Raw genomic sequence first — 12,070 nt, 5'->3', positions numbered from 1 at the left:
TCCCCTGAGCCTGGGAGCTGTGGGCGGATCTGGATGTGGGGCATCTGGGACAGGACGTGCTCCTTGGGGGAGTCCACTATGGGGTCGGGAACCCTGACCTCTCCTCTGGCAGTTTCCATGCTGTCTTCAAGTTACAATTCTTCAAAACCTTTCTGCTCCTCCCTCATTTCACCCACCACAGGACCTGAGGCATGTGAAGCAGAGTTGGAGGGGGGGAGGGTTCAGCCTGTGCTGGCATCTGAAGAGTCCTGTATGTGCCTTCCCTTGTGAGGAGCAACAGCAGCTCTTGCAGCACTCTCCTCCTTTCCATCTTCTCCTGGGACAGCCAGTGTATGCACTTGGCTTTCTCCCAACACAACTCATTCAAGACCAATACCTGCTCTTTACACACAATGAAGGACTCCTCGATGGTTTGGATGTGTGCCAACAGCTGGCTGCATCAATGGTGGAGCTCACCTGTTGGACTCTGGAAGTCCACCTCATCAGGCAGGTCATGGACGAAGCAGATTTTCTTCTCAGATGCCCATGTGTCCTGTTTCCCATCCCCACGCATGCTGTGGTGGCAGCTCATGGGGCAGAGGGCCTGTGGCTCCAGCTCAGTCTGTCACTGAGCTGCCGGGTGGCCTGGGTGCCTGCAGCGGGCCCATGCTCCTGTGGCAGGATTTTCTCCCTGTGGATCTCAGCCTCCGAGTGTGCTAACAGAGTCTAGTCCATCTCCCAGGCAGCATGGAATGTGTTCTTGTATCCCTTTGTTCAGAAAGAACCATGAAATAATGGTGTGGCCGAAATCGTGTGATGCAGGCAGAATGGGCAGAGTCAAGATGACAGTGGCTCCCCCAACCCCTTTCCCAGGGAACTCTGTCGAATTTAGTTGGGGACAAGAGGGTGACATGCTTTAGCTGGATGGCTGCACAGATTGTTGTTTATGTCTATTTGTTGCCAGTCCCAGACCTTGAACTCAGAATCTGGGCACAGTCCATGAGCTGCTTTTGCTCAAGGCTAGTCCTCTATCACTGGAGCCATAAGGCTCTACTTCTGGCTTTGTTGGCACAGAAGTTGGACAGGGGTTTCAAAGACTTTCCTGCTTAGGGTGACTTTGACCATGATCCTCCTATCACAGCCTTGTAAGTATCAAGGCAGACTGGTGAGAGCCACTGGTGCCTGTCTAGTCATTGGTCTTGCTGATGTTCTTGGACAGACCAGTGAGTTCCCTATCATCGGGTTGAAGTGGTGGGAGCTGGAGCCCACAGTTTGAATAGTTTGAATCCTGGTTTGTCCACCTCCAAATGGCAGGCAGGAGATCCTAAGAAACTCATTCCTATCCATATGAATACCAATGGAATGTGATGTATGCTATGATTGAATGGGCAGTTCTTGAATGATTCTAGGATAAAATTATACACAATTATTTTATAGGACACTGATCGATTTTAATTAATACTTTATGAAGATTTAAACAATCACATTCATTAAATTGGGGCATAATGAAATACCTAAGAATTGGGCATCACATAGTATAGAAATGTCATTTTTTCTGCCCGGACTTTCTTTACTTAATTGCTATATAGCATTTTCTGAATGTACTTTGGAATATAAAACTAGGATATATTATAGCTGACCTGGAAATGAATTATTCAAACAATTTTTATCAAAAATGCTTATAGCAAAATAAAGAGGCAAATCCAAATTATGTATATTTGAAGACAAAGCTTGGTTAATCCTCCTCTCACATTCCCCCCCTTCTTGAGAATAACACAGATTGTAAGGAAATGCTTAGAATGTTTTGGAGAAATAGGTTGACTTTAAACCAGTGAGTTACTCTACGCTGCATTTTGTTTATTTTATATCTAGAAAAGCTAGACCCTCACCTTATCATTTTCCTTAGGCTTTATACTCAGGTTTAATCTTCGATGGGTGAGAAATAAAGATATAAACATTTTTTAACAGTGGTTAAATTTAGGCTGAGGAATCTAGGTACAATTATACTCATACAGATAAGCCTCATCAGTCATGAGACCATGATATCAAAATGTTAACCAATGCTTACTGGTGTCATGCTTATGAGATTTTGTGTATTATAAATAGTGTATTATAAATAGCAGTTGTTTTGTAAACAACATCATTTCATGGGTTAGGAACTGAAGTGAGACATTATACTCAGAACTAAATTGAAGGAGGAATCCAAAATTAGTTACCAAGATATACATCATTAACACAATGTTTTAAAAATGCAAGCTAAAGGAAATAATTTATGAAAAAAATCAGCATTTACAATAAATACAGAATCAGTATGACTGATACTTCTTTTATCCCAGTTGCAATACGGCTTGCATGATGACTTTTCTGGTTATATGTTTAGTTAGGTCTTGATATTTAGCTGAAGTTCTGTTCTTTCATATATTCATTTATCAGATCAAAGAGGAAATTAATTCCATGCCAGAGTCAACATCCATAATAACGATATAGTTGTATCCTGCTACTTTGCCAAAATTTCAAATCAGCTTGAGTATCTTGAGTCTTTTTTGGATCTAACTAAATGGGTATGTAATTTTGTCAGTACTAAAAAGATTTGATCATCACTTATTAAAATAGTATTTTCTAGAAACGACTTCTATCTTTTCATGAAATTTTTAGTGTCATTTATATCATGGGTTGATGTTTTCCTTTAGATAACCTACATTCAGTCTTCTACAATTTGGAGTAGTTTAAAATTATGTATACTCAGGTACCCTGCTCAGATTCTATTATTTGTATATTTTGTTCTTGTTAAATCAGTAGGATTTAGGTCTCAACATGGATACTATTGGACTTATTCATTGCATTTCTGAATTTTTTAAGTATGTCATGATTTTTGTTATTTTATTCTTTTAATATGTGCAGCTCCCACTCCACATACAGTCACATTTGTTTTAAACAACTTGATCCATTCATGTGATTTGCTATATTACCTTCATCTAGATGAATTTAATTACAAATTAACACAACCATATTTCTTTTTTTAATTTTAATAATTTTTTATTGTGAAAATACTGTACTGAGGGGTTACAATTACCTGGGCAAGATAGTGAGTACATTTCTTATCAAGCATTGTAGCCTCCTCCTTTGTTTACTCTTCCCATCCCTTCCCATTCTCCCGCCTCCCCACCCAATCCTCCCCCCCCAACAAGTTGTAAAGTTCGTTTTCGACATGACAACTTGTACTTCTCATAACACAACCATATTTCTGAGACACAGTTATCTTTATGGATCTACTCAAGGGTAACATGTATTTCAGGTTTTTGTGCTTAAAAAAAACTGGCACAACAAGTTTTTGTTCCTGGGGGAGTTCTACTTTGTTGGCTGTTTTTCCAGCTGTGGTGACTTCAACATATGTGTGCATTTTATTTCAGTTGTTTTGTGTCTATATTTTGTTTCATATAACAGAAAGTACATAAATAATCAGTGATTTAGAACTTTTCCAAATAGATTTCTAAGAGAGATACTTGAAGTTTTGTGACATCTGGGACCAGGTAGGTCTTCTTCTGCTACCAGGAGGGGGTAGCAGAATAACAGACACATTCTTTGACATGATTTGAATTCTTCCTCCTCTTGTCTCACTATTTCCAATAGTATTACTTCAAAGCCTTTAGTGGAAAGAAAATAATTTTGTCTGTATGAACTCATAAATTTGCTTTAATTAGGACACACTACACATTTACATTTGATTTTAACTCTAAAATCTTCTTTCCTTCTTTTAAAGTCACAGATGTGAATTTATAACGCTAAAATACCATCTAATAATTTATATGAAATGGTCCAAATTATTTTCGCTTCACACTATATATAATATAGAGTGTAATAATAGTGAGCAATGTAGTATGTAATAATTTACTTTGGGGAAAGCTAATTAGAGTGGATTTTGTGAAATACTGAGTAATAGTAAAAATTATGTTTGATTCTATTAAAAAGTTCACAGTTACATCTAAAAATAACTCATAATTATAAACTAATGCTAGAAAGTAAGATTGTTTATTGGAAAAAGCCAGAAGTTTCAATAAGCTTGCTTTTTAGAAATTGACTTGGATCTGGGCTTTGGTGGCTCATGCCTACAATCCTAGCTACTCAGGAGTCTCAGAATGAGGATAGTGGTTCAAAGCCAGCCTGGGCAGAAAAGTCTGTGAGACTCTTATCTCCAATAACCCACTTGAAAAGTAGAAACAGCACTGTGGCTCAAGTGGTACAGTGGTATCAATGAGCTGAAGAGCTGAGAGACAGGGCCCAGTCCCAAAATTCAAGCCGTATGACCACAAAAAAACACAAAAAATTGACATGGGTTTTTACTTTAAATTTCATGATTTTTTTATTGTGAAAATACGTACAGAGGGGTTACAATTACATGAGCAAGGTAATGATTACATTTCTTAACAAGCATTGTTGCCCCCTCCTTTGTTTCCCCTTACCATCCCTTCCCAACTCCCCACCCCCAAACCAACCCAAAGTTGTAAAGTTCGTTTTCTGACATAACGTGTTGTACATCTGATTGTTGCAATAAGTCCACCTGTATCCCTATTTAAAGAATTTGTTTTACCCTTCTCCTCCACAAATTATACCAACATCAAATACAGTGAAAACAGGGGTTATACCATGGGGGAGGCACATACAAAGCAACAAAGAAATCATCTTAGAAATATGCTAGAAACAATAGCAAGAGAAAAAACACCATTTCAGTTCTTATCTTGGGGTTCATTTCACCTAATATCAACTTATCTGACCGTTTCTGCTTGTCTCACAAATATACTAGTTATTGCAAATAAGGGAAACCATGGGACCTATATTTCTTTGGACCTCGCTTACTTCACTTAATGTAATTTTTTCCAAGTCTTTACATTTCCTAACATATGGGGTAATGTCATTCTTTCTGATGGAGGCATAGAATTCCATTGTGTATATATACCACATTTTTTTGATCCATTCATCTACTGAGGGGCATCTGGGTTGGTTCCATATCTTAGCTATGGTAAATAATGCTGCAGTAAACATAGTTGTGCTGGTAGCTTTAGTATGGTTATGTTTGTGATCATTTTGGTAAATACCCAAAAGTGGGATTGCTGGAAAATAGGGGAGCTCTATGTGGAGTCTTTTGAGGAATCTCCATACTACTTTCCAAAGTGGTTGAACAAGTTTACACCCCCACCGATAATACAATAAGGTTTCCTTCTGTCCACATTCCCTCCAGCTTCTGTTGTTATTAGAGTTCTTGATTTTTGCCATTCTAACTGGTGTGAGGTGGTATCTCAATGCTGTTTAGATTTGCATTTCTTTTATGATTAGGGAAGTTGAGCATTTCTTCATGTGTCTATTAGCCATGCTTCTTTCCTCTTCAGAGAAGTGTCTCTTTAAGTCTTTAGCCCACTTATTTATTGGGCAGTTGTTTGAGGATTTGTTGTTGGATTTACTTTTGTGAGTTCCAGGTATATTTTAGATATGAAACCCTTGTTTGTTGTATGGCTAATGAAGATCTTCTCCCAATCCATGGGTTTTCTATTGATCTTGCTAGCTTTATCCTTTGCCATGCAGAAGCTCTACAATTATATGTAATCCCATTTGTGCAACCTTTCTTTGATTTGTTGTGTTTCTGGGTATCTATTAAGAAAATTTCGGCCTGTGCCAAGGAGACCTAGGGTGTATGCTGTAACTCTAGGTCTTTGATCCATTTGGAGTTGATTCTGGTGCAGGGTGATATATAAGAATATAGCTTTAGTTTTCTACAAGTGATTAACCAATTTTGTTTGACAGCCACTTACTGAAGAATCTGTCTTTCTTCCATTCTATTTTTTTTAGCTCTCTTATCGAAGATTAGATGGCTATATATCTGTGAGTTAATATCTAGGATTTCAGTTCTATTGCATTGGTCCTGAGATCTGTTCTGGTGCCAGTATGAAGCTGTTTTGATTATTACAGCTTTGTAGTAGAGTTTGAAATTTTGTATTGATATTCCTCCGGCATTGCTCTTTCTGAGGATCATTTTTTTATTCGGGGTCTTTTATTGTTCCATATGAATTTTTGGATTGCCTCTTCTATTTTTTTGAAGAATGAGGTTGGAATATTCATAGGTTTCACATTGAATTTGTAAATAGCTTTGGGAAGTATTGCCATTTTCATGATGTTGATCCTTCCAATCCAGGAGCATGGGAGGATTTTCCCACTAAGTTCTGTTTTCATTTCCTTTTTCAGGTTTTTAAAGTTTTCATCATAGATTTTTCACTTCTTTGGTTAATCTAATTCCGATGTATTTCATTTTTTGTGGGGCTATTACGAATGGAGTTGCTTTCCTTATGTCAGCCACGCTTTTCTCATTGTTGGCATACAGTAAAGCCATTGATTTTGAGTGTTAATTTTATACCCTGCTACTTTGCCAAAATTTTGAGTCAGCATGAGTAATTTGGGAGTGAATTCTGTGGGATTCTTTAAATATAAGATGATGTCATCTGAAAAGAGCGAAAGTTTTATTTCATCTTTCCCTATTTGGATCCTTTAATGTTTGCATCTTGTCTTATTGCTGTAGCAAAGCATTCTAATACTAAATTGAAGAGAAGTAGAGAGATTGGACATCCTTGTCTAGTTCCTAAGAGGAAATGGCTTTAGTTTTTTTTACCATTAAGTATAATGCTGGCTGAAGGTTTGTCATATACAGCCTTTATTGTATTGAGGAATGTTCCCTGGATTCCTAATTTTTCCAGAGCCTTCATCATAAAAGGGTTTTGGAACTTGTCAGACGCTTTTTTCTACATCTATTGAGATAACCATGTGGTTCTTATCTTTGCTCCTGTTGATGTGATGAATTATATTAATTGATTTGCGTATATCGAACCAGCTTTCCATCCCTGAAATGAATACTGTTTGATCGTGGTGTATGATTTTTTGGATGAATTGTTGAAGTTGATTGGCCAAAATTTTGTTGAGAAGTTTTTCATCAATGTTCATCAAAGAAGTGGGCCTCTAGTTCTCTTTCTTTGATGAGTCCCTGCCAGGTTTTGGGATGAGGGTTATGATGTCTTCATAGAATGAGTCCTGTTGTGCACTTTCTCTTTCAATTTTATTGAAGAGTTGGAGGGTATTGGTGTGAGCTCTGCTTTGAAGGCCTTGTAGAATTCCGCTGTAAATCCATTGGTCCTTAGATGAGAGGTCTCCTATTGCTGCTTCTATCTCAATGCTTGATATGGGCCTGTTAATTTGATTTAACTCATCTTGGTTTAGTTTTGGCATGTCAATATTTGCTAGGAAAAGGTCCATTTCTACCAGGTTCTCAAACTTATTAGCATAAAAGTTTGAGAAGTATTCCCTTATAATGTTCTGGATTTTGGTTGTTTCTGTGGTGATGTTTCCATTCACATCTCTGAGTTTGTTTATTTCTGTGTGTGCTCTTCTTTTTCTGATAAGATTTGCGAAGCGTCTGTCAATTTTTGTTAATTTTTTCAAAGAACCAACTCTGTTTTGTTGATTCTTTCTATGTTTTTTATTGGATTCTAATTCATTTAATTCTGATTTAATTATTTCTTTCAATCTACTGGATAGGAGTTTATTTGGTTGCTCTTTTTCAATGAGGTTAGATGTCTCTTTAAATTGTTGGTTTCAGATCTCTCTAATTTGTTGATGTAGGAACTCAAAGGTATAAAATTGCCTCTGAGTACTGCATTTCCTGTGTCCCAGAGGAGCTGGTAATTTATGTGTTCATTTTTGTGGAATATCATGAGCACTTGGATTTCCTTTCTAATCTCTTCCATGACCCACTGGTGATTCAACAGTGTGTTGTTCAGCCTCCATGTGTTAGAGGACTTTCTTTGGTGGCTTTTGGTGTTAAATTCTAATTTTATTCACTTGGAGACTGTTTCTTGGCCTTTATTGTGGTCTTGTTGGTTTTCTATGTGTAGGACATCTTCAAGTATCTTTTGTAAGTCTGGTTTGGTGGTTCTAAAAGCTTCTTGTATCTGAATAGGCCTATCTTTTTGCATGTATGGGAAGTTCTCTGCTACGATTCTGTGAAATAAATTTTAACCATTAACTTCTGTCTCTAGGTGCTCCTCTACACCCATTATCCTCAGATTAGGCCTTCTGATGGTACTTTCTAAATGTTGAATAGATCTATCATATTTCTTGGATTTGTCTTGGATAGTTATACATTCTTTCCCTATAATATCTAGGCTGTCTTCAATGCCCAAGATTCGATCTTCTGCATGGTCTAAACAACTGTCAAGACTTTCTACTTTGTTTTTATTTCTTTTCCTTCTAATTGTTTGGCTTTGATGGCTTCAAATTCTTTGTTGGAGCTTTGTTTTGGGTCTTGTATAAACTTTACTTCCTTAATTTGGTGGTCAGTGTTTCTTCTCAAATCACTTAGTTGATTCGTTATGGTTTCCTTGGACTCCCATTACTTTTCTTGGGCTCCATTGAGCATTCCCTTTGTGGTGTCCCTGAATTCATTCAGCTGTCTGTTCATGGATGCCTTTATTGATCTTGCTCTATTCTCATCCCTCTTTCACAATTCCTGTATTACTCTTTGAACAGCTTCCTCACAATCATGCAATTCCTGTCTTTCTCTTTGACTGATCTCAGCCTTCTCATGTGATTTCTGTATTTCTCTTTGACTGTTCTCAACCTGCTCATACAATTCCTGTATTAATCTTTGAGTAGCTTCCTCATGCTCACAAGCTTCCTATATTAATCTTTGGTTTGCCCCCTCTCGCTCTCTATCACACACACACTGAGTCCTTTACAAGTTTTCAATCTATTCATTCACCATGTTTACCAGTAGTGCTTGTAGAGCTTTTTTGGGAGCTCTCTCCTGGATTATTCATTAAGTATTCTGTCACCTGATTATCATGAGTGGGAATTCATATACCTGGACTTGCCATTTTTCTTGTGTTTTCTGGCTTGTTCTGCCCATTTGGTATGAAAGTAAAACCAATTTTGTGCTAGACCACTATTTTAAGGCAAGCATCAACCGGAGTCCTGTAGTTGCACAGTCAAAATGGCTGCAGATACAATCTAGTTCATCAGATATAATCTATTCATCATCAAACAACCATGGACTAATGGGGTAGTAAAAGCAAAAAGGTGTGTCAAAAAATTGACACACCAGAAATTATTAGGTTTAGGGAGAATTGTGGAGAAAATTAGGATTAGAGGAATGTGGAAAGGTAAAAGAAGAGTGAATGTAAACAAGTCCTAATTGTTTGGACAGAAATTGATTGGACAGAATGATAGGAGAGAGATTTTTTTAAAAATAAAGAAAAAATGGATAAACAAAAATTTAAATCTAAGAAGTGAAACACAAAATTATGTAAGTTTAAAGAAATGATATTGAGAGAAGAAAAGGATAGGATGAGATGAGAGGAGGGATAGAAAGGAAATATGAAAAAATAAAAAATGAAAGAAAATTAAAGTTAGTTAATTGAAAATTATATTGGTATAAAGAGATAATCCTGCTATTAAAGAAATTAAGCCTAAGATGTTTTGAATCGAGTAATAAATTTCAGGATTAAGTATGTACACAATGGGGGATAAGGTCTAATAATTGACCACAGGTATGTATCTGGGGATGAGCTGAACAGCAATTAAGTCAAACAAAAAAGAGAGAAAAAAATGAAAACAATAAAAAAGGACCAAAATGTCAAAGGAGATTAAACACACACACACACACACACACACACACACACACACACACACACATACACACACACACACACACACACATCAGAAATAAAAATTATGAGAAAAAAATTAACATCAAACATTTTTTTAAAAAATAAAAATTGAAAAAAAGGTTAAAAAAAGAGTTCTTTGATTTTTGGGGTTTTTTTGGGGGGGTGGGGTATGGGAAGACCCTGTATCTCCCCTGCGTCCATAACCAGTCTCTTGGTGGAATCTCTGGTGTGCTTGTGGTGTTTGGTTTTCGTTTTGCTTGACTGGTTTCTTAAGTCAATTTTTTTCGTGCTGGCAGAAGAATGCTCTGCTTTACCCAGGATTTTGTGATCCTCTTCCCAGGCTATTCCATGGAAGGGAGATCTGCTTTGAATATCACGAAAGAGGGAGATGGCTATTTCCTCCAGTGTGGAAATGCCGTGATTAGGTAGGGTTGAGGCCTTTCAGCAAATAGTAGCTTTTCCTTGTGGGGAAATTCCTGAAACACTCATGGAACCCATTCTCAGGGTCTTTTTTTTTTTTTTTTTTTTTTTACTGAGTTTCAATTGTTTGTCTAGGCTGCTGTAGGAAGGAGCAGCCTCTGTCTCTGTTTACCCTGTGAAGGAAATCACTCCTCTGAGGACACTGATTCTACTGGCTGGGTGGGGTGACATTCCCCTGGGTGGAGCTGAGCCTGGCAGGTCATGTCTACTTCCTGTGACCTACTAAATGACTCTCTTATTTTCTTCCAAGGCCTGAGTTGGAGCTATCTGCTCAGCCCTGTGGAGGTCAGTATCTTAGATGGAGATCTCTGGTAGTGGAGAATGGGTGGCCTTCCCTCCTCTGCTCCCTGAGAAGGAGTGAGGATGTCAGGATTCTACTCATGCCAGAGTGTTGGTTCCTGCGTCGTCTCTGGTCTGTGATCTGCAGGATGAAGATATCTGCTCCTTGTTAGTTCTTGCTGGTGTTGAGTAGAATCCGCTTACTGGCCACATCTGGGGCCTTTGTCGTGGACTCTCTATGTAGGGATGGGGGCTACAGCCACTGGCGCTGTCCCAACTGCCACCTCAGCTGTGGCTCCTGGCAAGTGCTCAGATCTGTCATCTTGCCTGGATTTTCCCTCTTTGGCCAAACTCTCCATACTGTGATGGCACACTTGGTGTGACTCTCTAGCCTAGGACTGTTCACTGGAACATTAAAACTGTTTTCTATGTAAGAGCTTGTTTACCCTCCAGCTTCTCCTTCTCCATCTTCCCCCAAGTACTCATTATTTTTTTTGACCAGAAAAAAATAGCTTTATTTGGACTGAGAATTGGAAAATGAGAGTAGGACCTGAGCTACCATGTTGAGCTAAGGAGTAGAGATTACATTTCCAGAAAGTTCATCAACCAAATGGACTCTTGCTTTGAATCAAGGCAGCCTTGCAGTTAATGAAATCATTAGGAGGCCTGCTGGGAACATATCTAGCTCTAAATGATCCTAGTATGCTACCTTTATAAAAAAAAAAAAAAGTACAGGTTTTTTTTATCATAATGAAATTTCCACCAACCACACGTATTACAAACGGAAATGGAAGGAAAAAAAAATCACATTTTACAGAATTTAAACTTGTCTTCAGCATTTAGCTCACTGGTTTCACCATCTTCAAAAAACTCCTCCTCTGTTAAAGTCTTCAGCTCTTGAGATTGGAGGCACAGCTCAATTTTTAGAGTGCTAGCCAATGAGTAAAAGCATTAGGTACTGAGCTGGAGTCCCAGACTCGAACCAAAAAAAAAAAAAAAGAAAAAAAGAAAAAGAAAACAAAAGATCGATCAACCAGGAAGGAGATGGTCTTTACTAGCCCACAGAAATACTTTATCCATTTCCCTAGACAGTCAGGGCTGAACAGCAGGGTAAGGCTCAGATGAGGGTGGGGTGGGGATCAGAGGGCTAATTTCCCCCTAGTACAACACCACAGCAGAAGCTTGATGAGAGCAAAACTGGTGAGACTTGAGGGGAGGGTTCAGGCCCTGAATTCAGTCAGAGTCACTGCTGGAAGAGGAGGAGGAAGAGGAGGAATGCTTGCCATGCTTGTGGTGTTTGTGCATCTTTTTATGTGTTTTCTTCATTTTCTTCAGTGTTTTCTTGTCCATTGGGGCTCGTGGGCCTATGCCAGGAGCCAGGGGATTCACAGAACATATGCCAGGTGCAGGTGGTGGGCATGGGGAGAGTAAGGACCTGAGGGTTGGTATCCTGGATACTGTGGCTGTGGCACAGGGTAAGAGGGCCCACATGGAGGGAAAGCTGGGTTCCCCTGGGGAGGTCCTGGAGGAAAGAGACACCCGGGAACAGGACCAGGAGGAATGGCCAGATTTACAGGTAATGGGCACAAAGGAGGTGGACACCCAGGATTGGAACCTCCAGGGCACCC

This window comes from Dipodomys spectabilis, unplaced genomic scaffold (genome assembly GCF_019054845.1).
Source record: "Dipodomys spectabilis isolate Male_0828 unplaced genomic scaffold, ASM1905484v1 ptg000047l, whole genome shotgun sequence".
Taxonomy (NCBI): Eukaryota; Metazoa; Chordata; class Mammalia; order Rodentia; family Heteromyidae; genus Dipodomys; species Dipodomys spectabilis.
The sequence above is the reverse complement of the archived record's forward strand: the minus strand, read 5'-3'. Positions refer to the sequence as shown.